The sequence below is a fragment of the Pleurodeles waltl genome, unplaced genomic scaffold (genome assembly GCF_031143425.1).
Source record: "Pleurodeles waltl isolate 20211129_DDA unplaced genomic scaffold, aPleWal1.hap1.20221129 scaffold_84, whole genome shotgun sequence".
NCBI classification, from domain to species: Eukaryota; Metazoa; Chordata; class Amphibia; order Caudata; family Salamandridae; genus Pleurodeles; species Pleurodeles waltl.
This window is the reverse complement of record NW_027150398.1, coordinates 1523026-1548984: the sequence shown is the minus strand read 5'-3', so window position 1 is coordinate 1548984 and position 25959 is coordinate 1523026. Positions and strand designations below refer to the sequence as shown.

The window sequence follows — 25959 nt, the reverse complement described above, 5'->3', positions numbered from 1 at the left end:
CTGTTTAACTTGTACACCGAGCCACCTTCTGGTCTCATCTCGGTTCACTACATAATCGAATAGAACACTGTGCAGATGCTTCTTAAATGGGATCCGCATTCTTCCAACTCAACTGAAGAGTTCAAGCATGCTTGGCAGACGCCCACTGTTGTGTGTTGAACAATCTGCTAAAAGTAAACAGAGATAAGACAGTGGCGCTAATTATAGGAGCTGATCCCGAGACCGGTCCTGCAGAGTTTTGTCCCCTACATCTCAGGCCTCCTCCTGTCCTACTGATGACGAAGAACCTTCGATAGATGTTCAGAAGCTGTCTTTTCTACCTCTGACTCAGAATGACTGATGGTCCACTGGGTTCCCCCAGTTAAAGAAAAGATGCTGAGAAAAAATTGAACCTTTATACCTAGAAAGAGGTCAGGACAGGTTGTGGGATACTGTGTTCTAGCCCACTAGATTACTGTAACTCCTATCAAGGCCTCACAGATCTGTCCATTTCGAAGCTGCAGCAGCTTCAGAATCTGGCTATGCAACCAGTAAAAGTGCTCCCTACATGTAATCATCTCGCAGTCCAGACAAAATCTCAAATGCCAAATCACAAAACAATCCATCTCAAATCTCTTTGCTTAACCAAGAAAGCCTTGCACAGGTCTATAGCCTGGTCTTTCTTTCCATTTACTTGCCCGCCCGCACGCCCGCACCCCCCCCCCCCTCTAAAAGCTGCAGCTGACTTTCCCTCTCCAAACTGCATCTGCACTTAAAACTTTCCTTGCCCCTCCCCAAGCTGGGGATGTGTTCAAGGGTTTCTTCCTTCACCCCAAGCTACAGCTGTACCCAAAGCTTTCCTCATCCCCTACCATTCAGGTGGTGTCATTTCTTTATCAGATCAGGCTATTTTTAGGTCCTCTTGGCCCCCTACCAGCCAGTTGACAATGAACAGGTGTTCTGTTCAGTCAGAAAGTAAAGGAGCAATAAAGACCCCTTTAAATCTTATGTTGTCACATCTGTGCTGTGTTGAGAGACAGAGATCAAATGTCAGTTTGTCCTGCAATTAATTTCCCATCTTACTGCAGAGTTCCAGGATTTTGTAAGGTCAACTTCTCTGACCTGCTGTAAAAAGAGCTATTTAAATGTTGTTTATTAGGAAAAACCTGACACCATAAAGTCTTTAATTTCACAGTAGGTCAACTGTACAGACATTTCAAAATATATTTCAGTAGTTGTGAAAGCCCTTTTTTGTACTTATGTGTGATGAAATAAATTATTTAAAAAGGACAAAAATAAATCAGAACTCTTTACTTAGTGATGTGCAAAACATAAATAAGTTTTCAGAAACCCGATATTCACAGATTATTGTTAATACTCTATATAGCTTTATAGTAAAGCTGCAAGTTAGTGGGAAGGTTTTTGGACATTTCTTGGAAATTTACTTTCTGTAAATGACAGTATGATACCACATCATGCATTAGTAACATATTTATTAAAAGTGAGTGTTTAAACATAAACTGAGAAACATTCCTGCCTTGATGGGAATGCTATTAGTAAATTAAGAGGCAAGTCATGGATCATTTGTCCCTTATGCATGGGCTAGATTCTTATTATACATGTAGCAAACATTTTGTCTATTTAATCAAACAAAAGAGTTTTTGTGCAGCAAAAATGATGAGCTCACATATCTGAAGGTGCATCCGTATGTGAGAATGAAGAAAAAGGCGGCTCTTTAAACTAATCGCCTAGGAATACACAATTTGAGACCCGTTTATGGGTCAGTACATTTCAGTTGGGTTGAGAAGATTATTCAAGTTACTTGACCTGCAGGTCTAGTAACATTTTTATAATTTTTCAAGGTCTGACGTTGCAGCTGAACCCAAAGCTTTCCTCGTCCCCTCCAAACTGCAGCTGCAGCCAGAGCTTTCCTCGTCCCCTCCAAGGTGCACCTGCACCCAAAGCTTTCCTCGTCCCCTCCAAGGTGCACCTGCACCCAAAGCTTTCCTCGTCCACTCCAAACTGCAGCTGCAGCCAAAGCTTTCCTCGTCCCCTCCAAGGTGCACTTGCACCCAAAGCTTTCCTCGTCTCCTCCAAGGTGCACCTGCACCCAAAGCTTTCCTCGTCCACTCCAAGGTGCACCTGCACCCAAAGCTTTCCTCGTCCACTCCAAGGTGCACCTGCACCCAAAGCTTTCCTCGTCCACTCCAAACTGCAGCTGCAGCCAAAGCTTTCCTCGTCCACTCCAAACTGCAGCTGCAGCCAAAGCTTTCCTCGTCCCCTCCAAGGTGCACTTGCACCCAAAGCTTTCCTCGTCCACTCCAAACTGCAGCTGCACCCAAAGCTTCCCTAACCCCCATCAAACTGCAGCTGCACCCAAATCTTTCCTCACCCCTTTCAAGCTGCATCAGCACCCAAAGCTTTCCTCACCCCTCCTCAAGCTGAGGCTGCGTTCAAGGTTTCCTTGTTCACTCCAAGCGGCAGCTGCACCCAAAGCTTTCCTCGTCCACTCCAAACTGCAGCTGCACCCAAAGCTTTCCTAAACCCCATCAAACTGCAGCTGCACCCAAAGCTTTCCTAAACCCAATCAAACTGCAGCTGCACCCAAATCTTTCCTCAACCCTTTCAAGCTGCATCAGCACCCAAAGTTTTCCTCACCCCTCCTCAAGCTGAAGCTGCGTTCAAGGTTTCCTCGTTCACTCCAAGCGGCAGCTGCACCCAAAGCTTTCCTCGTTCACTCCAAGCGGCAGCTGCACCCAAAGCTTTCCTCATCCACTCCAAACTGCAGCTGCACCCAAAGCTTTCCTAAACCCCATCAAAATGCAGCTGCACCCAAAGCTTTCCTAACCCCCATCAACCTGCAGCTGCACCCAAAGCTTTCCTAACCCCCATCAAACTGCAGCTGCACCCAAACCTTTCCTCACCCCTTTCAAGCTGCATCAGCACCCAAAGCTTTCCTCACCCCTCCTCAAGCTGAGGCTGCGTCCAAGGTTTCCTCGTTCACTCCAAGCGGCAGCTGCACCCAAAGCTTTCCTCGTCCACTCCAAACTGCAGCGGCACCCAAAGCTTCCCTAAACCCCAAACTGCAGCTGCACCCAAAGCTTTCCTAAACCCATCAAACTGCAGCTGCACTCAAACTTTCCTCGTCCCTTTCAAGCTGCATCAGCACCCAAAGCCTTCTTGTTCCCTGCAAGCTGCATCTGCACCCAGAACTTTCCTTGCCCCTCCCCAAGCTGGGGATGCGTCCAAGGCTTTCCTTTTCCACTCCAAGCTGCAGCTGTACACAAAGCTTTCCTCAACCTCCCCCCAAGCAGCAGCTACCCCCAAAGCTTTTCTCATCCAGCTCAAAGTTGCACTCACAGCCTTTCTTGTCCCCCTCTAAGCTGCTCCCCCGGAAGTTTTCCTCAAAGCTGCAGCTGCCACTAAAGCTTTCCTCATCCCCTTCCAAGCTGCACCTAAAAATGTACTCCCCCCCCCCAAGCTGCACCCAAAGCTGTCACCAAGCTACAGCTAAAACTTTCCTTCTCCCCTTTGAAGCCTGCCATGAGGTGCAAAAGAGGTTCAAAGCATGTCATGAATTTGCAGAAATAATTAAGAGAAGGATTTAAGGAAGAGCTGTTCTGGAGGGCGAAGTGAGGCAGGTCGTTAGTCAGAGAGAAAGAGAGCTCTGTCACGAGGTAGTGGGGCATGAGGATGGATGAAGGAAGCAATTAGGTGGAATGAGGGTTTGAGGCAGGTCGGGCAGTGGAGGTGGAGTTGATGGGTGAGGAATGTCACGAGGTTGAGGAGATGGATGAGGCATGCCATGAGGCGGAAGAAAGCAGGGGGACATGGATAAGGCATGTTATAAGGTAGAGGACATCGATTAAGTATGTCTTCAGGTGGCTGAGGCATGTCATGAGGTGGAGGAGATGGATATGTCATGAGGTGGAGAAGAAGGATGAGGCATGTTGTGTCAGAAAGGAGATGCATGAGACACCATGAGGTAGCATAGTGGAACATGAGGAGGGAATGGAAACAGAAATAACAATTAATTTAGGGCCAGATCTGTGACTGGGGATGAATATTTGACACTGTTCTTCATTCCGTCCATCATCTGTTTTTTTTGTTTTTTTGCAGATGTCCCCCTAAGAAAGGTATGCCTAGACGTGGGTCCTGTGCTTGCTAAACCACCGGATTCAAGCTAGTCTGCCAGATGAGGGGTAATACCCTGAAACCGGTCCCAAGATGCTTGTTTCCGGTCCAGGGAGGACCTGGCCTGGCAGTTCAGGCTGGAATGTTCCCATGGGGAGTAGGCTCAAGACTGATTTGCATATGGCACGGTCCAAACTGGGATGGCGTGGTGAGCAAAAACAATGAATTTAGGCCCAAATCTGTGACAAAGGGTGAAGGTTTGACATTTTTCACCACTCAATCCATCATCCGTTCTTTAGGGTCGAGCCTGCGTTGCATGCGCTTGCGCATGCGTATCGCAGCGAGACGCTTTTGTATTTAGAAAAGGGCTCGGCGCCCTGTCAACTTCACGTCAGTGTTTTTTATTGGTTCGTGGGCTTGCCTAATAAAATCAGCTTGCTTTCATTAGTCGAAGGCACGCATACGTCATGCCTTTTCCGGTGGCTAGCCCTTCTCGAGCGCAGCGACCAAGTACAGAAAACATGCAAGGCTCGCTGTTTTCCATCGGGCTCATGGACTTCTTTTTCTCTAATTTACGAGCGCGATCTCGCTTGGCAGAAGTCGAGTGCTTTACATAGTTAATTTCACTTTTTCGGGTTATGTACATAAATGCACTTTTGCTCGATAGGTGAAAATTCGGGTTAGGAGTTTACAACGCGATCAGCTCTAACATGAGCAAACGTGAGACCCGTTGCATTGTAAATGCTTGTTTTGCATTTGTCGTCCTGAGTGGGTATGCCAGGACATGGGTCCCATTCTTGGTATACCATTGGACTCAAGCTAGCCTGGCTGAGCGGGTTGATAACCCGAAAACAGTCCCAAGATGCTTGTTTCTGGTCCAGGGAGGATTTAGTCCCAGATCTGTGACTGGGGGTGAATGTTTGACATTGTTCAGCATTCCGTCTATCATCTATTATTTTTGCATGAGGAGGGGGGCACATTCTGAAGTTGTGTGTGGGCCCCCATTGACATCTACTCTTTTTAAGTAAACTCTGAGCTACTACAAACAGGAGCTGAACTGAAAGGAAGCAGCAGCAGCTGAAGGAGGCACCAGGCGCTGGAGCCTCTGCCAGAAGTCCTGTGGCCTCAGTCCTTAAACTAAATATTTATTTTCAGCACCTGGCGTCCAAACCGGATCTTCCAGCTCCCTGCACATCAGTCAGAGCTGACAACTGAGGGTGGGTGGGAGGGGCCGGTACAGAAAGTGGACAACAGAGAGTGGCAGACAGGACTCGGAAAACAGCAATCCAACAAAGGATGGATGGAGGATATAGGGAACCACATGGACAACAGTGGGCCGGTCGGTGGTGGGGGGGGGGTGGGATGGGCTGTGGTGATGGGTGCTGGGGAAGCAAAGGAAGCAAGCAGACAGGTGGACCGAGTTAGGGGAGTAGAGGAGCAAAGTGAGTAGGGCATGGCGGAGAAGCAGGGACAGCAACTGAAGAAGAGCGAGAACGAGGAACATGGAGGAAGAAAAGTACACCAAGGGGCCAGCTGGAAAACACACTAATACTCTCAAAGTGCTTAAACAAAAAGAAAAAAGTTGCGCCTGATGATAACTGAGCAGTGGCCTTGATGCTCATGATAGGGACCCAACACAAGTAGATGCATGAAATCCTATAGAATTTGACGAATAAGAAACAAGCAAATGAGAGTGACCAATGGTAAGCAATAGGCGGGCTCCAAGCCCACTGTAAGATAAGGCTATGTCTCCCAACAGACAGTGCATGCACTATCCTACGCAAGACCTAACCAGCCTCTTTTTCCAATTTGACAGCCGAGCATGTTTATCATATCCTTTGTGCCACATTTACCAAGGATTTGCATTAGAGTCATGAAAGTGATACACAAACGCTTGCAAGGGCTTTTTAATTCCAGCACAAAGGTTATTTTGTGCTATAAAGGTGCCCTTTTCTCAGCGCATGTAGTGTTTTATGTTACTTTGCATTAAAGGAGTGTTACTCAGGTATAACTGGGATAGATTAGCACAAGCATTCATAGTTTCTGTCGTAAAGCCTGATTTATTACAATAGCCAGACCAAGCTTTAAGTAAAAATAAAACACAAAAAAAACACCTTCATGAAGCAGGCACTATTATGGTGAAATAATTGCTGCTAACCTTCCACTAACTGCAGTTGTGCTGCACTGTACAACACATATACAGTGAGTGTAATGTTAAGAGTGCCTCTAGGAATGGGGTTTTCTATCGGACGGGAGCATACCCAGTACAAATCTTAAGCAATCTTCGGCTGCTGTGCTGCACAAAACACATGAATCTGCCCCTTGATATGCAAGCCAGGCCTCCACAGCCTTTAAACTCACACTATCAGGCAGTTAATAGGAATGAATCTGAAACATAATCTGTATGTGTTATTTCTATTTTATTACCTCACCTCTTTACCCTCAGATTGTCTTTTAAGCTCTCTATCTCTACTTCTCTACATACCTTCATAATCAATCTCAGTTCACTTTTGTCTAAATCACCCATCCCTCAACACACACTAAGTGCATCCCTCACAGGCGTCTGTCTCTACCTCCCTCTCAGTGCCTACATCTATCACGGTCTCCTCAACTGGGGGCTTCATATAGCTTCATTTATCTTGCGCGCCGTCTAACACTGCAAACAGAAATGTACATAACACCAAGTATCAAATAGTGCACACAGGACATTAGAAGGACTGTGGCGTCACAGAAATCAGTAAGGGTGTGGGCTGCTGTTTGGGGAGTAGAAACATCAAGGTCAAACAGGCCTCTGGACTCTGTGCAGGGACTGCAAGTGGGGAGAGAGCAGTCAATGGAAGCTCTCGGGCAAAGGGAGAGCACCAGTCCCTCCCGCTGAGGTGTATGGTGGGCCACCATGCAGTATGAAGCCCATCAACATCTGTGAGATATGGAAGCCTCGTGGGCCCCTGGTCACATTCTGCAGGAGACCCCCAACTTTTTGTGTCCCTCTCCATATGCATCTCCAGGCACCCAACCTAGGCCTTCCTTATTTGCTGACATACAATAGAGACCTGCTCCCACCCACCCTCTCCAAAGAGTCCACATAGATACCCACCAGATGTGAATTCTGAGACCATATCACACCCACACAATGAAAACTCCACTGCTCACACTATCACATGGAGGGGGCGACCACAAAATCCCCCGCTCCCGCTGGGACAACAAATTGACGATACCAGGCCACAATGTTCAATATGGCAGCACCCGCATCTGGACCTCATCCACCTCAGGAAGGTGGCACCCTTCTAGTATTACAAAAACACAACACCCACTTCTTAAAACCAGCCTACAAACAACCAAATAACCTCAAGGGCCGCCTAGCCTGCCCTCCCAAACATAGCACTGCCTGTTCAAAAAACCATCAATGTCTTCCCATCACCCGCAAGTCAACAGGACTCCCAGCCTGCCCCCACTCACATAGCACTGACTGTTCATACCTGCCTAAAGCCATCACTGACTTCTCAACTCAACAGGACTCCCAGCCTGCCCCCACTCACATAGCACTGACTGTTCATACCCGCCTAAAGCCATCACTGTCTTCTCAACTCAACAGGACTCCCAGCCTGCCCCCACTCACATAGCACTGACTGTTCATACCCGCCTAAAGCCATCACTGTCTTCTCAACTCAACAGGACTCCCAGCCTGCCCCCACTCACATAGCACTGACTGTTCATACCTGCCTAAAGCCATCACTGTCTTCTCAACTCAACAGGACTCCCAGCCTGCCCCCACTCACATAGCACTGACTGTTCATACCCGCCTAAAGCCATCACTGACTTCTCAACTCAACAGGCCTCCCAGCCTGCCCTCCCAAACATAGCACTGACTGTTCATACCTGCCTAAAGCCATCACTGACTTCTCAACTCAACAGGACTCCCAGCCTGCCCTCCCAAACATAGCACTGACTGTTCATACCTGCCTAAAGCCATCACTGACTTCTCAACTCAACAGGACTCCCAGCCTGCCCCCACTCACATAGCACTGACTGTTCATACCTGCCTAAAGCCATCACTGACTTCTCAACTCAACAGGACTCTTAGCCTGCCCCCACTCACATAGTGCAGCCTGTTCATACCTGCCAAAAACCACCCCTATCTGCCCACCACCACAAACATAACAGGACTCCTACTCTGCCCTCCCTCTCACACAGCAGAACCTGTTCATCCCTGCCAAAACCCACCAGTTTCTGCCCACCACCCTCGATGAACTAGACTCCTAACCTGCCAAAACCCATCAGTTTCTGCCCACCACCCTTGCTGATCTAGACTCCTAACCTGCCAAAACCCACCAGTTTCTGCCCACCACCCTTGCTGATCTAGACTCCTAACCTGACAAAACCCACCAGTTTCTGCCCACCACCCCCGCTGAACTAGACTCCTAACCTGCCAAAACCCACCAGTTTCTGCCCACCACCCTCGCTGAACTAGACTCCTAACCTGCCAAAACCCACCACTTTCTGCCCACGACCCTCGCTGAACTAGACTTCTATTCTGGTCGTTTCATGGACCACTTTTCACCTAACAATACCTGAGCAGCACTGCGACACTCCTCGCGTGGGGAAAATATAGTCAAGAATACACACCAAAACAGTCACAAATATAAAATACAAAAAAAATCTACCTGGAAAACAGGATACGGTCATGCACTCAGCGTGCATCTAGCGCCTTACGCTAGCGCCTCCGAAGAGACGTTTAAAGGCCACACACCGGGTGGGGGCCGAGGTCGCCTGACCCGGGCCCTCGTGGTCTTCACTTTTGTGTCTGGGTGTAAGTCTCTACTTTAGCACTTCACGAGATTACACACTTCACAAGAAGGCTGCAGGACACGTGCAGTGATGGCCCAGGGGCGTGTGGTTGGAGATGGAGGGACGTGTAAGATTGGGTCTGGCCTTGCAGATGCTTGCTTCCACGCCACACTGACTGCATGATGACACCGGTGAACAATCCCTGCGCCCCGAGAGCCTAATGACACCCCCAGATCCGCTTCCCACCAGCCCATTTAACACGTGTCCCCACTGGCGGAAGAGTGCAGCCGCCCTGCCCGGCCTTGAGCACGTCGGAGCCTCGTGTTCTGCCCACCAGGGTCAGCTCGGCTGAATGTTATCCTGTCCCTCGCCAGGTCCCCCCTGTCCCCTCCGTGCAGCTCTCCCTGCCCCGGCCGCACCTTCCTGTCTCTTGTGAAAGGCCTCTGGTGCTGCGGATAACCGCCGAGGATCACACGCTGCGCTTCCTCCTGTGTCTGCTGAGCCGCCCCGAGGAGATGTACAGTAACCGGTTAGAGCACACCTGAGGGACATAGTGCATTGTGTTTGTGATGAAACTGGTGAAGCTTCAGCCCCCAGCCCCCGCCAGCAAGGAACAAAGCCCTTCTGAGCTGGTAGATTCAGGGGCATCCATAGAACAGCCCCACTGGCTTCACTTTTCTGGCCCACGTGCACACGAAGCATTAATACTGCACGTGGGCCACACGCATGTGCTCAGCATGCAGAAAGGATGCCGGCACAGGCTTCTTGGCATCCACAGAGCAGCCGAGCTTTCCAGGAGAGGTGCTGGTGGCCACCTTCTGAATGGCAGGGATAAGAAGGTCTGGTCAAGCAATCGATTCCAACACGTGGTATGCTGTCCATCACTGGGACAGCAGATCCGTGCCCAATGCAGGGGGTATGCTTGGTGTGCCCCTCCAGGTCACAGGTCAGATTCAGGACCTCACGGGGTCAGGTACAGGCCTTGTGCATGTGCTTAGATTAGCATAAACCAACATACAAGTCGGAATATCAGATCTACATGTAGCCGGGCCTTCGGGGCAGGGAATATGTCTGTGTACCTTGCACTGGACATTTCAATCCCAGCACCAACTAAGCACCAACATCCATCCATTCACCCATCTACACAGTCTCCAACCATTCACCCAACCACATACCCACCCATGAATCCATCCACTCACCTGCTAACCCCCAAACAATAATAAAACAAGCATCAAACCTATTTAACAACATATTCAGGATAAACGAAAACAGTGGAGCACTTGGTTGAAAACCACTTAAAGGTTCTTAAAATGTCGGCCTCCTCGCTTGACCAACTTGTGTGATCTAAGGCAAAGGTTTCACCAAGCTTCCCTTTTAATTCATTATCACATGTGAGAGCACATTCAAATACGTGAGTTCAGGGCGTGCCCTATGCAAAAACCTCCCCTATGTTTGATTTAATAGACTATATTATGGCTCCGTGTATATTAAGAGTTTATGCCGCATATATAGGAAGCACTTGACAACTGTAATGCCTTTTCACTCATTAATGACATTGTCATGGATTATAAATGCAAGGATGAGTGACAGAGTGCGTGTACAACGACAAACCTAAAAATGAATAGAAACTGTGGAGCACACAGCAGCGCTCCTCTACCAGTTCCTACCTGTATTTTCAATATAATTCTAAACTGGGGTGAAATCTTACACCCATTACCCATAAATGTGAAACAGCGATATATTCAATGACCTAACACCTTAATCACAAAGGAACACATACACCCACAATTGGTTTGACACTCATGTTTTTACCATGGTGTAAAAAAGTTTCTTTCTAAGTCACATCTTAACATCAAGTATCTTTCCTCAATCAAATCTCCTGTTCACAAACTCCAAGCTTTTGTGCTGATGTGATAGCTCACATGGGCATCAGATATAGATGGTATATGTTAGGCACACGTTCACCGCTTGGAGTATCTTGGTCTTTATGGTTATTTAAGTCAACTGTGCTCATTTTATCATCTTTAGAAGAATAAATGCTGAGTGCACCCAGCGGATCCGAGCCTGTGGCCATGAAGTCAAACATATTTCTGAAAAGGATGCATTAGTACCCTCGGCCAGGAACCCTATGGCTTCTACTGAACATTAACCTGCATTCTGTGCAGTGCCAAACACCCTGTTTACACTACAAAGTCACCATCATTATTCTGTAGTCTGTGCAGTGTCACACACTCAGTTTACACCACAAGGATATAACTAACCTGTAGTCTGTGCACTGCCACACACACTGTTTATACTACAAGGATATAACTAACCTGCAGTCTGTGCACGGCCACACACACTGTTTACACCACAAAAATATAATTAACCTGTAATCTGTGCACTGCCACACACACTGCTTACACCAGAAGGATATAACTAACCTGTAGTCTGTGCACTGCCACACACACTGTTTATACTACAAGGATATAACTAACCTGTAGTCTGTGCACTGCCACACACACTGTTTACACCACAAGGATATAACTAACCTATAGTCTGTGCACTGCCACACACACTGTTTACACCACAAGGATATAACTAACCTGTAGTCTGTGCACTGCCACACACACTGTTTATACTACAAGGATATAACTAACCTGTAGTCTGTGCACTGCCACACACACTGTTTACACCACAAGGATATAACTAACCTGTAGTCTGTGCACTGCCACACACACTGTTTACACCACAAGGATATAACTAACCTGTAGTCTGTGCACTGCCACACACACTGTTTATACTACAAGGATATAACTAACCTGTAGTCTGTGCACTGCCACACACACTGTTTACACCACAAGGATATAACTAACCTGTAGTCTGTGCACTGCCAAACACCCTGTTTACACTACAAGGATATAACTAACCTGTAGTCTGTGCACTGCCACACACACTGCTTACACCAGAAGGATATAACTAACCGGTATTCTGTGCACTGCCACACACACTGTTTACACCAGAAGGATATAACTAACCTGTAATCTGTGCACGGCCACACACACTGTTTATACTACAAGGATATAACTAACCGGTAGTCTGTGCACTGCCACACACAGTGTTTACACCACAAGGATATAACTAACCGGTAGTCTGTGCACTGCCACACACACTGTTTACACCACAAGGATATAACTAACCTGTAGTCTGTGCACTGCCACACACACTGCTTACACCAGAAGGATATAACTAACCGGTATTCTGTGCACTGCCACACACACTGTTTACACCACAAGGATATAACTAACCTGTAGTCTGTGCACTGCCACACACACTGTTTACACCACAAGGATATAACTAACCTGTAGTCTGTGCACGGCCACACACACTGTTTACACTACAAAGATATAACTAACCGGTATTCTGTGCACTGCCACACACACTGTTTACACCAGAAGGATATAACTAACCTGTAGTCTGTGCACGGCCACACACACTGTTTACACTACAAGGATATAACTAACCTGTAGTCTGTGCACTGCCACACACACTGTTTACACCACAAGGATATAACTAACCTGTAGTCTGTGCACTGCCACACACACTGTTTACACTACAAGGATATAACTAACCTGTAGTCTGTGCACTGCCACACACACTGTTTATACTACAAGGATATAACTAACCTGTAGTCTGTGCACTGCCACACACACTGTTTACACCACAAAAATATCATTAACCTGTAATCTGTGCACTGCCACACACACTGTTTACACCAGAAGGATATAACTAACCTGTAGTCTGTGCACTGCCACACACACTGTTTACACCACAAGGATATAACTAACCGGTAGTCTGTGCACTGCCACACACACTGTTTACACCACAAGGATATAACTAACCTGTAATCTGTGCACTGCCACACACACTGTTTACACTACAAGGATATAACTAACCTGTAGTCTGTGCACTGCCACACACACTGTTTACACCAGAAGGATATAACTAACCTGTAGTCTGTGCACTGCCACACACACTGTTTACACCACAAGGATATAACTAACCTGTAGTCTGTGCACTGCCACACACACTGCTTACACCAGAAGGATATAACTAACCTGTAGTCTGTGCACTGCCACACACACTGTTTACACCACAAGGATATAACTAACCTGTAGTCTGTGCACTGCCACACACACTGTTTACACTACAAGGATATAACTAACCTGTAGTCTGTGCACGGCCACACACTCTGCTTACACCAGACGGATATAACTAACCTGTAGTCTGTGCACGGCCACACACTCTGTTTACACCACAAATATATCATTAACCTGTAGTCTGTGCACTGCCACACACTCTGCTTACACCACAAAGATATCATTAACCGGTAGTCTGTGCACTGCCACACACACCTGTTTATACTACAAAGATATATTTAACCTCTAGACTGTGCACTGGCACACACCTCTATTTATACCAGAAGGATAGATTTAACCTGTAGTCTGTGCACGGCCACACACTCTGCTTATACCACCAAGGTATCAATAACCTGCAATATGTGCAGTGCCACACACACTGTCTACACAGCAAAGATAGAATTAATCTGTATAGTACAGTACCACAGTCTGCTTACACCACAAAGATATCATTAACCTGCAGTCTGTGCAGTGACAGATCTCTGTTAACACTACAAATAAATAATTAGCCTGTACACTGTGCAGTGCTACATACTCTGTTTACACTACAAAGATTTCAGTAACTTGCAGTCTGTAGAGTATCACACACCACTGCTTACGCTATGAAGGTGTCTGCAGACTCCGTATAGTACCACACACCACTGCTTACACTATGAAGGTGTCTGCGGGGTCCGTACAGTACCACACACCACTGCTTACGCTATGAAGGTGTCTGCAGACTCCGTATAGTACCACACACCACTGCTTACACTATGAAGGTGTCTGTGGGGTCTGTACAGTACCACACACCACTGCTTACGCTATGAAGGTGTCTGCGGGGTCCGTATAGTACCACACACCACTGTTTACGCTATGAAGGTGTCTGCGGAGTCCGTATAGTACCACGCACCACTGCTTACGCTATGAAGGTGTCCTTGGGGTCCGTACAGTATCACGCACCACTGCTTACATTATAAAGGTGCCTGCAGACTCCGTATAGTACCACACAGCACTGCTTACGCTATGAAGGTGTCTGCGGGGTCCGTACAGTACCACACACCACTGCTTACGCTATGAAGGTGTCTGTGGGGTCCGTACAGTATCACGCACCACTGCTTATACTATAAAGGTGTCTGCGGAGTCCGTACAGTACCATGCACCACTGCTTACACTATGAAGGTGTCTGCAGAGTCTGTACAGTACCACACACCACTGCTTACACTATAAAGGTGTCTGTACAGTACCACACACCACTGCTCATAATATAAAGGTGTCTGAGGAGTCTGTACAGTACCACACACCACTGCTTACACTATGAAGGTGTCTGCAGAGTCTATACAGTACCACACACCACTGCTTACACTATGATGGTGTCTGTGGGGTCCATACAGTATCACACACCACTGCTTATACTATAAAGGTGTCTACGGAGTCCGTACAGTACCATGCACCACTGCTTACACTATAAAGGTGCCTGAGGAGTCTGTACAGTGTACACACACCACTGCTTACACTATGAAGGTGCCTGTGGGGTCCGTACAGTACCACACACCACTGCTTATACTATAAAGGTCTCTGTGGAATCCATGCAGTACCACACACCACTGCTTACACTAGAAAGGTGTCCGAGGAGCCCGTACAGCACCACACACCCCTGTTTACAGTATAAAGGTGTCTGAGGAGTCTGTACAGTACCACAAACCACTGCTTACACTATGAAGGTGCCTGCAGAGTCTGTACAGTACCACACACCACTGCTTACACTATGAAGGTGTCTGTGGGGTCCGTTCAGTATCACGCACCACTGCTTACACTATGAAGGTGTCTGCGGAGTCCGTACAGTACCATGCACCACTGCTTACACTATGAAGGTGTCTGTGGGGTCCGTACAGTACCACAAATCACTGCTTACACTATAAAGGTGCCTGAGGAGTCTGTACAGTACACACACCACTGCTTACGCTATGAAGGTGTCTGCAGACTCCGTATAGTACCACACACCACTACTTACACTATGAAGGTGTCCGCGGGGTCCGTACAGTACCACACACCACTGCTTACACTATGAAGGTGCCTGCAGACTCCGTACAGTACCACACACCATTGCTTACACTATGAAGGTGTCTGTGGGGTCCGTACAGTACCACAAATCACTGCTTACGCTATGAAGGTGTCTGCAGACTCCGTATAGTACCACACACCACTGCTTACACTATGATGGTGTCTGTGGGGTCCGTACAATATCACACACCACTGCTTACACTATGAAGGTGTATTTGAGTCCGTACAGTATCACACACCACTGCTTACACTATGAAGGTGCCTGTGGGGTCCGTGCAGTACCACACTGCTTACGCTATGAAGGTGTCTGCAGACTCCGTACAGTACCACACACCACTGCTTACGCTATGAAGGTGCCTGAGGAGTCTGTACAGTACCACAAACCACTGCTTACACTATGAAGGTGCCTGCGGAGTCCGTACAGTATCACGCACCACTGCTTACGCTATGAAGGTGTCTGCGGGGTCCGTGCAGTACCACACTGCTTACACTATAAAGGTGCCTGCAGACTCCGTACAGTACCACACACCATTGCTTAGACTATGAAGGTGCCTGCAGAGTCTATACAGTACCACACACCACTGCTTACACTATAAAGGTGTCTGTACAGTACCACACACCACTGCTCATAATATAAAGGTGTCTGAGGAGTCTGTACAGTACCAGACACCACTGCTTACACTATGAAGGTGTTCTGCAGACTCCGTACAGTACCACACACCACTGCCTACACTATATGGCATTGAATCCTTCTGCCCACCCCCTAAAGGTATCACTGTTACTTCCCAGACTACACACCCTGATCTATGCTGTAAACGTACTTTGAATAACGTGTGCCTGGTCTACCAATCACGTCCTGCCGTCGCCCACCCCAAGTCTTGCAGGCTCCAGGTCTAACTGCACGTGCAGTGCACTCCCGCTCCCAGGCCTCTCTGCTGCCTCCCTTCATTCACTTACTAGTGTTTGTCTCCACCAGTCTTGTGAAGAACAGTCCTGGCAGAATGTTTTCAAATATTATTCCTGGGCTCCCAAGGGCCACTCTCCTCCAGTCTACTACAAGGATGTTTGCAGTGGTGTAGCCAGTGTGCATTGGGGCCCAGTGCGTGGAAGGAAATGGACCCCTGGCCATTGTTTCATTTGTGAAATACAGCAACAAGCAGGCTCCAGTGGTCTCTCAGGGCCCCGGTGCCACTGCACCGGCTGCATCAATGGAAGCTATGCGGCCAGTAGCAGGACGTGAGTTTAAGATGTAGTCTGTTTATAGGTGCTGGAAGGAGACGCAGATTAGCAGTCGCATTCCAAGGCTGGAGAATGATGGAAAACCCGCCTTGAAACCAGGGGAAGTAAACTTTGGAGATTTATTGGAGGTTTTCACTCGCTCAGAGTGTAAGCTAACCTCAGCCCTCCAGCAAATCCCCTCCAGAATTAGCTCGCAGCTGCCTGCAGCCACCAGGGCTCAGTTTCCCTGGGGATATCGAAAAACAGATAGTCCTCACCTCAGGCTGCTCTCAGTGGCTCCCAGACTGTAAACTCTAAAAACCTTTAAAAACAAAAAATCAGAAACTCGTTGTAGCCTTCAAAACTGCTCCCTCAGCCCGTACAAACACCACAGACACACAGCAGGGGCTGTCTTGGGATGGCAAACACAGGGTGCAAGTGGAAAGATAGCCATACTTAATGCGCTGGACCATCAACAAATATCAATCCTAGTTATTAATTAAAGATATGATCCACAAAGGTGCAGATGCCACCCAAGAGACGAGGCTCCACTCAGGTGCAGTTGCCACCCAAGAGACCATACTCCACTCAGGTGCAGTTGCCACCCAAGAGACGAGGCTCCACTCAGGTGCAGATGCCACCCAAGAAACAAGGCTCCACACAGGTGAAGATGCCACCCAAGAAACAAGGCTCCACACAGGTGCAGATGCCACCCAAGAGACGAGGCTCCATTCAGGTGCAAGAGACGAGGCTCCACTCAGGTGCAAATGCCACCCAAGGGACGAGGCTCCACATGTGCAGATGCCACCCAAGAGACGAGGCTCCACTCAGGTACAGATGCCACCCAAGGGACGAGGCTCCACTCAGGTACAGATGCCACCCAAGGGACGAGGCTCCACTCAGGTACAGATGCCACCCAAGGGACGAGGCTCCACTCAGGTGCAGATGCCACCCAAGGGACGAGGCTCCACTCAGGTGCAGATGCCATCTAAGAGACGGGGCTCAGCACAGGTGCAGATGCCAACCAAGAGACGGGACTCGGCACAGGTGCAGATGCCAACCAAGAGACGGGACTCGGCACAGGTGCAGACGCCACCCAAGACATGGAGCTCAGCACAGATGCGGACGCCACCCAAGAGACGGAGCTCAGCACAGGTGCGGACGCCACCCAAGAGACGGAGCTCAGCACAGGTGCTGATGCCAGCCAAGAGACGGAGCTCAGCACAGGTGCTGATGCCAGTCAAGAGACGGAGCTCAGCACAGGTGCTGATGCCAGCCAAGAGAGGGAGCTCAGCACAGGTGCGGATGCCACCCAAGAGATGGGGCTCAGCACAGGTGCTGATGCCACCCAAGAGAGGGAGCTCATCACAGGTGCGGATGCCACCCAAGAGAGGGAGCTCATCACAGGTGCTGATGCCACCCAAGAGAGGGAGCTCATCACAGGTGCTAATGCCACCCAAGAGAGGGAGCTCATCACAGGTGCGGATGCCACCCAAGAGACGGAGCTCATCACAGGTGCTAATGCCACCCAAGAGAGGGAGCTCATCACAGGTGCGGATGCCACCCAAGAGACGGGGCTCAGCACAGGTGCAGATGCCTTTGAGAAAAAGCAAACCCCCACCTCCTAGTCTGAATTCTGAATAACAACTCCTTGTATCACCAAACTATATAAACTTCTATATCAACATTACATGCAATATATACATCAAACACGTATATTTATAATCAGTTGTCCTATTTTATTGTATTCAATAATTGGTACACATAAATCAATATCTGTTCTATCACACATATACATATGAACTATAGCCAATACCCGCTCCCGCCTATTTCATAAAACACAACATCTCAAGCACTCCACTCATTCACAGACTACAGTTGCTGCATAAAACAATAGTTTTGTGAACTCAACCCGGGACCATAAATTCACATTCATGCGTCCCTCAATGTCTCATGTGGAATTCATGGTTATTACAAAAAAAGTGTATTTCAATTTGTTATAAATATCCCCAGTTCCCCATTAGGCATGTTCGATATCTAACAAATACTGCATCCTACACAAGCAGTACAATTGATCCAAGTTACAATCACAGTGTACAAATTATTCTGGAGATGACATCCATGCTGTAATGAAGTCCAATGTTAACATGCGTTTAGGTCCAATAATGAAAGCTTTTTTTATTGTGAGACAAATCCTAAAACTCCTTTACACTAATTCACTGTCCTCCATGTTGTTGTCTCGGCTGGTAAATTTCGTGTACAGTAGTAACTCAAGTGCCGACGCGCGTTAAGGTGCCAGGTGGCCCTCCGGCCACGCACCGTACTCCGGGCACAACTCGCATCCACAAAATTAAAATCATAGACCGGGGGAGGAGTTCCTATCCCAATGCTGTTCTGCAATGTTACGATACCTGGAAAACTCTCCGTCACTGGGTGTTTTTCCATTCACTCTTTTTTCTTAAATCTTCACACAGGGTGATGGACACATTTATTCACCCTCTAAGATCTAAGGACTCATTGCACTGTATGTCATTTATTTTTGCAGCCTTAAGATAGCTCCAGACCTTTAGCAGAATAAGGGGTGAAACATGTGTTGGCTGTGTTTTTTCCAAACCCTTTGCTCTAAAGAACATATGAAGAAAATGAGTTATGCTTATCTTAACTATCATTGAAGAACAAACTGGAGAAATTGTTCTTAATAAAATCATCGTTCAAGAACCAGATTCATCTTGACTCTTCATTTTGGGTGAAATCACTTTCCTTTCACACATTCTTGAATCTGAGGAACAGGTGGTCCAAACCTCAACTAGTGATCCACCCTTTAAATGAATATGGGTATTATGCAACAGAAGAAATGCGTTGGACCTTGGAGACAACCGCTATAACCACTCAAGAGAGACAGCTCTGCACACGTACAGACCCCACCCTACAAGCAAGGCTCCACTCAGGTGCAGATGCCACCCAAGATACGAGGATCTGCACATGTGTAGATCTCACCCAAGAGACGAGGGTCCGCTCTGGAGCAGATACCACCCAAGATACGAGGCTCTGCACATGTGTAGAACTCACCCAAGAGACGAGGGTCCGCTCTGGTGCAGATACCACCAAGAGATGAGGCTTGCACAGGTGCAGATGCCATCCAAAAGACAAGGCTCTGCACAGGTACAGATGCCACCCAAGAGACTAGGCTCACGCAGGTACAGATGACATCCAAGAGACGAGGTTCCGCACAGGTGCAGATGCCACCCTACAGACAAGGGTCCGCTCTGGTGCAGATACCACCCAAGATAAGAGGCTCTGCACATGTGTAGATGACACCCAAGAGACGAGGGTCCGCTCTGGTGCAGATCCCACCAAGAGATGAGGCTTGCACCAAGAGACAAGGCTCTGCACAGGTACAGATGCCACCCAAGAGACAAGGCTCACACAGGTGCAGATGACATCCAAGAGACAAGGCTCGCCCAGGTATAGATGCCACCAAGAGATGAGGCTCTGTACACATGGTGATGACAGGGGACTGTTGCTGGCTTAATCATCGAATACTTTATGAACACGTTAAGTGTAAACAGCTACAAAGTGAAACACCCGCCAGGAGCTTCAGGGCAGCATCTTGGCATAAACCGCAAGCTACACAGCACTTACAACCCACCACAGTGGATTGTAACAGGAAACAAATTCCTTCTACTATTATATTTGTGTCAGAAGAGACATTAAACTTATGAAAGCGTCAAATCAAGGTCAAAACCTACATAGCTGTCAAGTTTCCCAGGTCCATGACTGATGTGCTGTTGCAGTCCAGGTTTTTACCTTTAAATTCTTGAATTTGTAAGCCTGTTTTATAATGGAATAAACAGGACCACAAGTCCAAGAATACAAAGGGAAAAAACATGGAATGGAGCAGAACATCATGGATAGATCTGGAAACTTGACATGGGCTGGCCATGATTCACAAACTTCTGCAAGCCTAGGCAACCAAATGACTGTCACAATGCCACCTCACTTCGGGTCTAAGTTTTCATCTACAACGGGTACATTCTGGGAACTGTACGAGGTTTAGCTCATAAGTTGAGGTTTGCAGAAAACTGACTGAGTTTCTAAAATATATTAAAAGCTTGTATTTGAGTGATAACTGGTGCCATAGAAAAGACGTATATAATTATAATAGTAATAAGTAGCAGGGGCATTGCAGCTATGGTTGTTATGTATTACCCATGTAGAGGCATTCAAAATTGACAAAGCTTTCTTTTTTCCCCATTGGTGCTGGGAACCCTGACGCACAGAGGCGATCACTGCTAGGTCTCTTGCATATTGTGACTACTAATGTAATCTTATCCGACATAGTCACTATAACAACAACAATAATGTTAGCAGCTAAGGATGATTTTTGCTGAACTTAAGGAGCTCTTATTTCAGAAAAGGTTGGAGACCTCTGGATGAAACAATGTACAAATATCCCTTTTTAAGTCACAACCTAGTCCTTTCCCCAGGTTTGACTGATTTCGGTTTGGTGACTGGGGTGACACATATGTCTAAAGATGCCAGGGATCTTCTCTTGGGGATAAGGGTTCTTGAGAACCAGAGAAGACTGCAGAGCTAAATATAGTTAGGGACCAGAGGATGGGTTTAGGTTATTGCAAGCACTGTACTGGGCGAGGTCAGGGGTGTGTCGGGGCAGAGAAAGAAGGCATCTGACTCCAGTGGAGACGCTATTTACCCAAGCTTCTACCATATAGTGGACTTCACGGCTACGTGTGATGCTAAGAGCCCCCGCCCCCGCACTTACAGTTAAGCACAACTACAGTGGAATAGAATATGATCAGGTGTCATGGTTTCGACGTGGTCTCTCTACAAACAAAACATACATAAACTGCTGACCATTGCTCTCGCGCACCAGAGAGATGGAAGGTCATGTTTAGAGGACATGGCCTCCGGGGCGGAGCACTGCTAGGATGGGTGAATACTGGTATACATTTGGTGGGCGTGCCCCTAGGAAGAGTCCAATTCAGGCTTTATGTAGGACCTTACGGATAAAAAGGGGTGACGCTTCCTATGGATCCGTTGGCGCTCCCTGATAGGGAAAGCATTTACCCACTTATTCAGGCAGAAGACTTCCAGCTACTTGACGGCAGTGAAGCCTCCAGCACAGACCCCCCACTCACCTACAAAGGTACAAGCACCATCGCCTGCACAGGGAGCGCCTGTGAAACCATCACTGCTGGCACCAGCCACCGCTTCTACCAGCAGCACCTGCACTGACACGAAGGCGGCCTCCAGCACAGACACCCGGGCTGCCACCGCCCAGGGTTCATGTTAACGGGCACACCCTGGCTATCCGTGGTTTATACGTAGCCATGGACGACAGTGGTTCAAGTTTGCTTTTAAAGGCAGATTGAATCAGACCTCCGCCCCCCAACATCTGTAATACCTGGAGCACGGACCAGAGGAATGAATATGGGAGGATTAAGAAAGCAGCGTGAGCGGGAAACAACGGGCACAGGTGTGGTGAGAAGAAAGGTGAAGCCCTCCCCTGCCCCCTTCTTCCTCATCCCACCTTCTCCACTAACACTCTCCCCTCCTTGTCTATACCCCCCACCTCTCACGGTACCCCTCTTTCATCCCAGGCCCCCTCCATCCCCTGCATCCTCACTCGTTGTTCTCCACCCCTGGGCTCCCCATCTCTCTCGTCCACCCCTAACCCGTGCTATCCGTGAGCACCCACAGTACCCCTCTGCCCCCAGCACCCCTGTAATACCACCCCATCCCCTGCACCCTCACCCCTTGTTCTCCACCCCCTGGGCTCCCCCATCTCTCTCGACCACCCCCTAACCTGTGCTATCCGTGAGCACCCACAGTACCCCTCTGCCCCCAGCACCCCTGTAATACCACCCCATCCCCTGCACCCTCACCCATTGTTCTCCACCCCCTGAGCTCCCCCATGTCTCTCGACCACCCCCTAACCCTTGCTATCCGTGAGCACCCACAGTACCCCTCTGCCCCCCAGCACCCCTGTAATACCACCACCCCATCCCCTGCACCCTCACCCCTTGTTCTCCACCCCCTGGGCTCCCCCATCTCTCTCGACCACCCCCTAACCTGTGCTATCCGTGAGCACCCACAGTACCCCTCTGCCCCCCAGCACCCCTGTAATACCACCCCATCCCCTGCACCCTCACCCCTTGTTCTCCACCCCTGGGCTCCCCCATCTCTCTCGTCCACCCCTAAACCGTGCTATCTGTGAGCACCCACAGTACCCCTCTGCCCCCAGCACCCCTGTAATACCACCCCATCCCCTGCACCCTCACCCCTTGTTCTCCACCCCCTGGGCTCCCCCATCTCTCTCGTCCACCCCTAACCCGTGCTATCCGTGAGCACTCACAGTACCCCTCTGCCCCCAGCACCCCTGTAATACCACCCCATCCCCTGCACCCTCACCCCTTGTTCTCCACCCCTGGGCTCCCCATCTCTCTCGTCCACCCCTAACCCTTGCTATCCGTGAGCACCCACAGTACCCCTCTGCCCCCAGCACCCCTGTAATACCACCCCATCCCCTGCACCCTCACTCGTTGTTCTCCACCCCTGGGCTCCCCCATCTCTCTCGTCCACCCCCTAACCCTTGCTATCCGTGAGCACCCACAGTACCCCTCTGCCCCCAGCACCCCTGTAATACCACCCCATCCCCTGCACCCTCACCCCTTGTTCTCCACCCCCTGAGCTCCCCCATGTCTCTCGACCACCCCCTAACCCTTGCTATCCGTGAGCACCCACAGTACCCCTCTGCCCCCCAGCACCCCTGTAATACCACCCCCATCCCCTGCACCCTCACCCCTTGTTCTCCCCCCCTGGGCTCCCCCATCTCTCTCGTCCACCCCCTAACCCTTGCTATCCGTGAGCACCCACAGTACCCCTCTGCCCCCCAGCACCCCTGTAATACCACCACCCCCATCCCCTGCACCCTCACCCCTTGTTCTCCACCCCCTGAGCTCCCCCATCTCTCTCGACCACCCCCTAACCCGTGCTATCCGTGAGCACCCACAGTACCCCTCTGCCCCCAGCACCCCTGTAATACCACCCCATCCCCTGCACCCTCACCCCTTGTTCTCCACCCCCTGAGCTCCCCCATCTCTCTCGACCACCCCCTAACCCGTGCTATCCGTGAGCACCCACAGTACCCCTCTGCCCCCCAGCACCCCTGTAATACCACCCCATCCCCTGCACCCTCACCCCTTGTTCTCCACCCCCTGAGCTCCCCCATGTCTCTCGACCACCCCCTAACCCTTGCTATCCGTGAGCACCCACAGTACCCCTCTGCCCCCCAGCACCCCTGTAATACCACCACCCCATCCCCTGCACCCTCACCCCTTGTTCTCCACCCCCTGGGCTCCCCCATCTCTCTCGACCACCCCCTAACCTGTGCTATCCGTGAGCACCCACAGTACCCCTCTGCCCCCCTCACTTCATCCCCTGCTGCGCCCCTTCTTCCCCTTCCCCTGTGTACCCCATGAATCCTAACACTCTCTGCCCATCAGCACCGAGCCCCGTGCACCCCCCTCCTTCCCACGCTGCCCCCACAGATTCATACTGCCCCCCCGTACCGCTCTGCTCCCCCAGATTCATACTGCCCCGCCCGTACCCCTCTGCTCCCCCAGATTCATTCCCCCCCCCCTACTGCTCCTCCCTCCCTGCCCATCAGCACCGAGCGCCCCCAGACCGCTCCCCCCGGGCTCCCCCCTCACCTCTCTCCCCCGCTGCTCCTGTCAAACTCTCCCCGCAAACATCCGGCTCCAAACCGGAAGCGAGGCCCGTCTCCAGGGCGACCGACGCTCCCGCCCTCCCCGGCTCCTTCCGCCACGCTCTGACGTCACCGTCCCCAGCGTCACTTCCGGCTGTGCGCGCCCTCCAGCGTCCCGGGTGGAAACCGAACCGCCTGTCCCCGCGGGGAGACCGGGGGCGGGCCCGGGGTGTACTTCATGCGCCCCAAATCTTTCATGGGGCGCGGAAGAGAGCCGGGGACAGTCCGTGACCCGGGCCGCACGGCTGCCAAGTTCACGTGCTATGCGTGACACGAGAGTGACGGTCTCCCGCCAGATGCGTGACACTTCCTCACTAGTACAGCCACGTCCTTTACCCACCCCTCCCACGCGTCCCAGGGCCAAACCCTGGTCCATTCCAGCATTGTCTTTGAATTCTGGTTGTTGTAGTCCTCTTCCTTTGGAAAAACAGGACTACAAGTCCCAGAATTCAAAGGGAAACGTCTGGACTGAGGCAACACATCACGCATGGACCCGGGAAACCTGTCAGATATGTTTACCTTCAGCACTGTCTGGATATCCATGACCACAGGCCACCCGAGTGTGGGGATCCCTGTGTGCGCTCTGCAGAGAGGCCAAGGATTGTAGGGCATGTCATCTGAATGCACGGCCCGCTGACCGGCACTGTGAGGGGGTCACTCTGCTTTCACAACTCCCCAGCCGTGCACACTCACCCACACCCTGAACCCACCCAGGCGCCTAGAGGCGACCCCCTCCATACTACCCACTTGTCAAAAGGTACTCTTGCATGGCAAACACTTCAGGAACATAGCATCCAGCTTATAAAAAGGATACAGGGACTCGGGCTCCATCGCTTACATAGATGGCCCTAACGGTTTAAAGCCACTGCTGTGTAACATGCTTCCCGAAAAGCACACACATGGAGCTCACAAACATGTATTTTTAGGAAAGCTAGTTCAGCATCTTAATTAGTATTAATATTCCTAGTTTTCAGTTTTTACAGACTTTTGCAGACAGAAAACAATGCATTTCCTGTCTATGCTCCTTTTTAAAAGTAGAAAAATACAGAAAATTGTGCTTTTGTTACCGTCTTTCATGAATTACAGGCAAAACCTCAGCACATAGACAGATCGGGAGTTACACAGCAGGATCAGATTTCCTTAAATACAGGCAAATGTTAACATATGTTTATAGTAAAACCTAATATGCACCTAGGAGTGTAGTGTATTCTTATCTGAGATGGCCTAATGTGCTAGAACGCCACAGAGTTCTTCATATGAGAGCACATCAGGGTTAAATAAATGTGGAAACGTACCATTTTGCAACTCAATTTATTCTCAAAACACAAAATAAATATGGATAAATACCAATAAGATGCCCAAAAAATAAATGTGGATAAATACCAATAAGATGCCCAAAAAAATAAATATGGATAAATACAAACAGAAATCTTAAAAAAATAAATACTATAAAATCAGGAGTCCTAATCATTATATTAGAGCCTTGTGTACCTTTCACACTGCAAGTTGCAAGTGGCTGCCTGTAGCCAAGGTGATCATGTGGGTTTCTCCAGAGTTGAGACAATAGAGCGTTGATCCTGGCTGCCTGTAGCCAAGGTGATCCTGTGGGTTGCTCCAGGGTTGAGACAAAAGGGCTTTGATCCTGGCTGCCTGTAGCCAAGGTGATCCTGTGGTTCCTCCTGGGTTGAGAGAATGGGGTGTTGATTATTACTACCTCATAGGTGATCCTGCGAGTTCTCCAGGGAGTCTCCTGAGCACCCCAAAGACAAACATAGACAAAGTACAAATTTATAGGCTTTCATATACATACAACGCTTCAATCTGATCTTGAAG

At 49.3% G+C, this 25959-nt stretch overlaps 1 protein-coding gene across 2 annotated transcripts in view; it reads right to left on the bottom strand.

The window, feature by feature from the left end:
* The window catches only part of LOC138281256 (rho GTPase-activating protein 1-like), a 158770-nt gene extending 134576 nt beyond the window's left edge, over positions 1 to 24194 (bottom strand). The window contains exon 1 of one of the 2 annotated variants that reach the window (XM_069219585.1): positions 24071 to 24194. The gene's annotated coding sequence lies outside the window, so the exon portion shown is untranslated. Of the gene's footprint in view, positions 1 to 21496; positions 21806 to 24070 lie in introns of those variants that run through there. The other variant, XM_069219586.1, reaches the window with a different exon arrangement.
* Positions 24195 to 25959: the final 1765 nt, after the last annotated feature.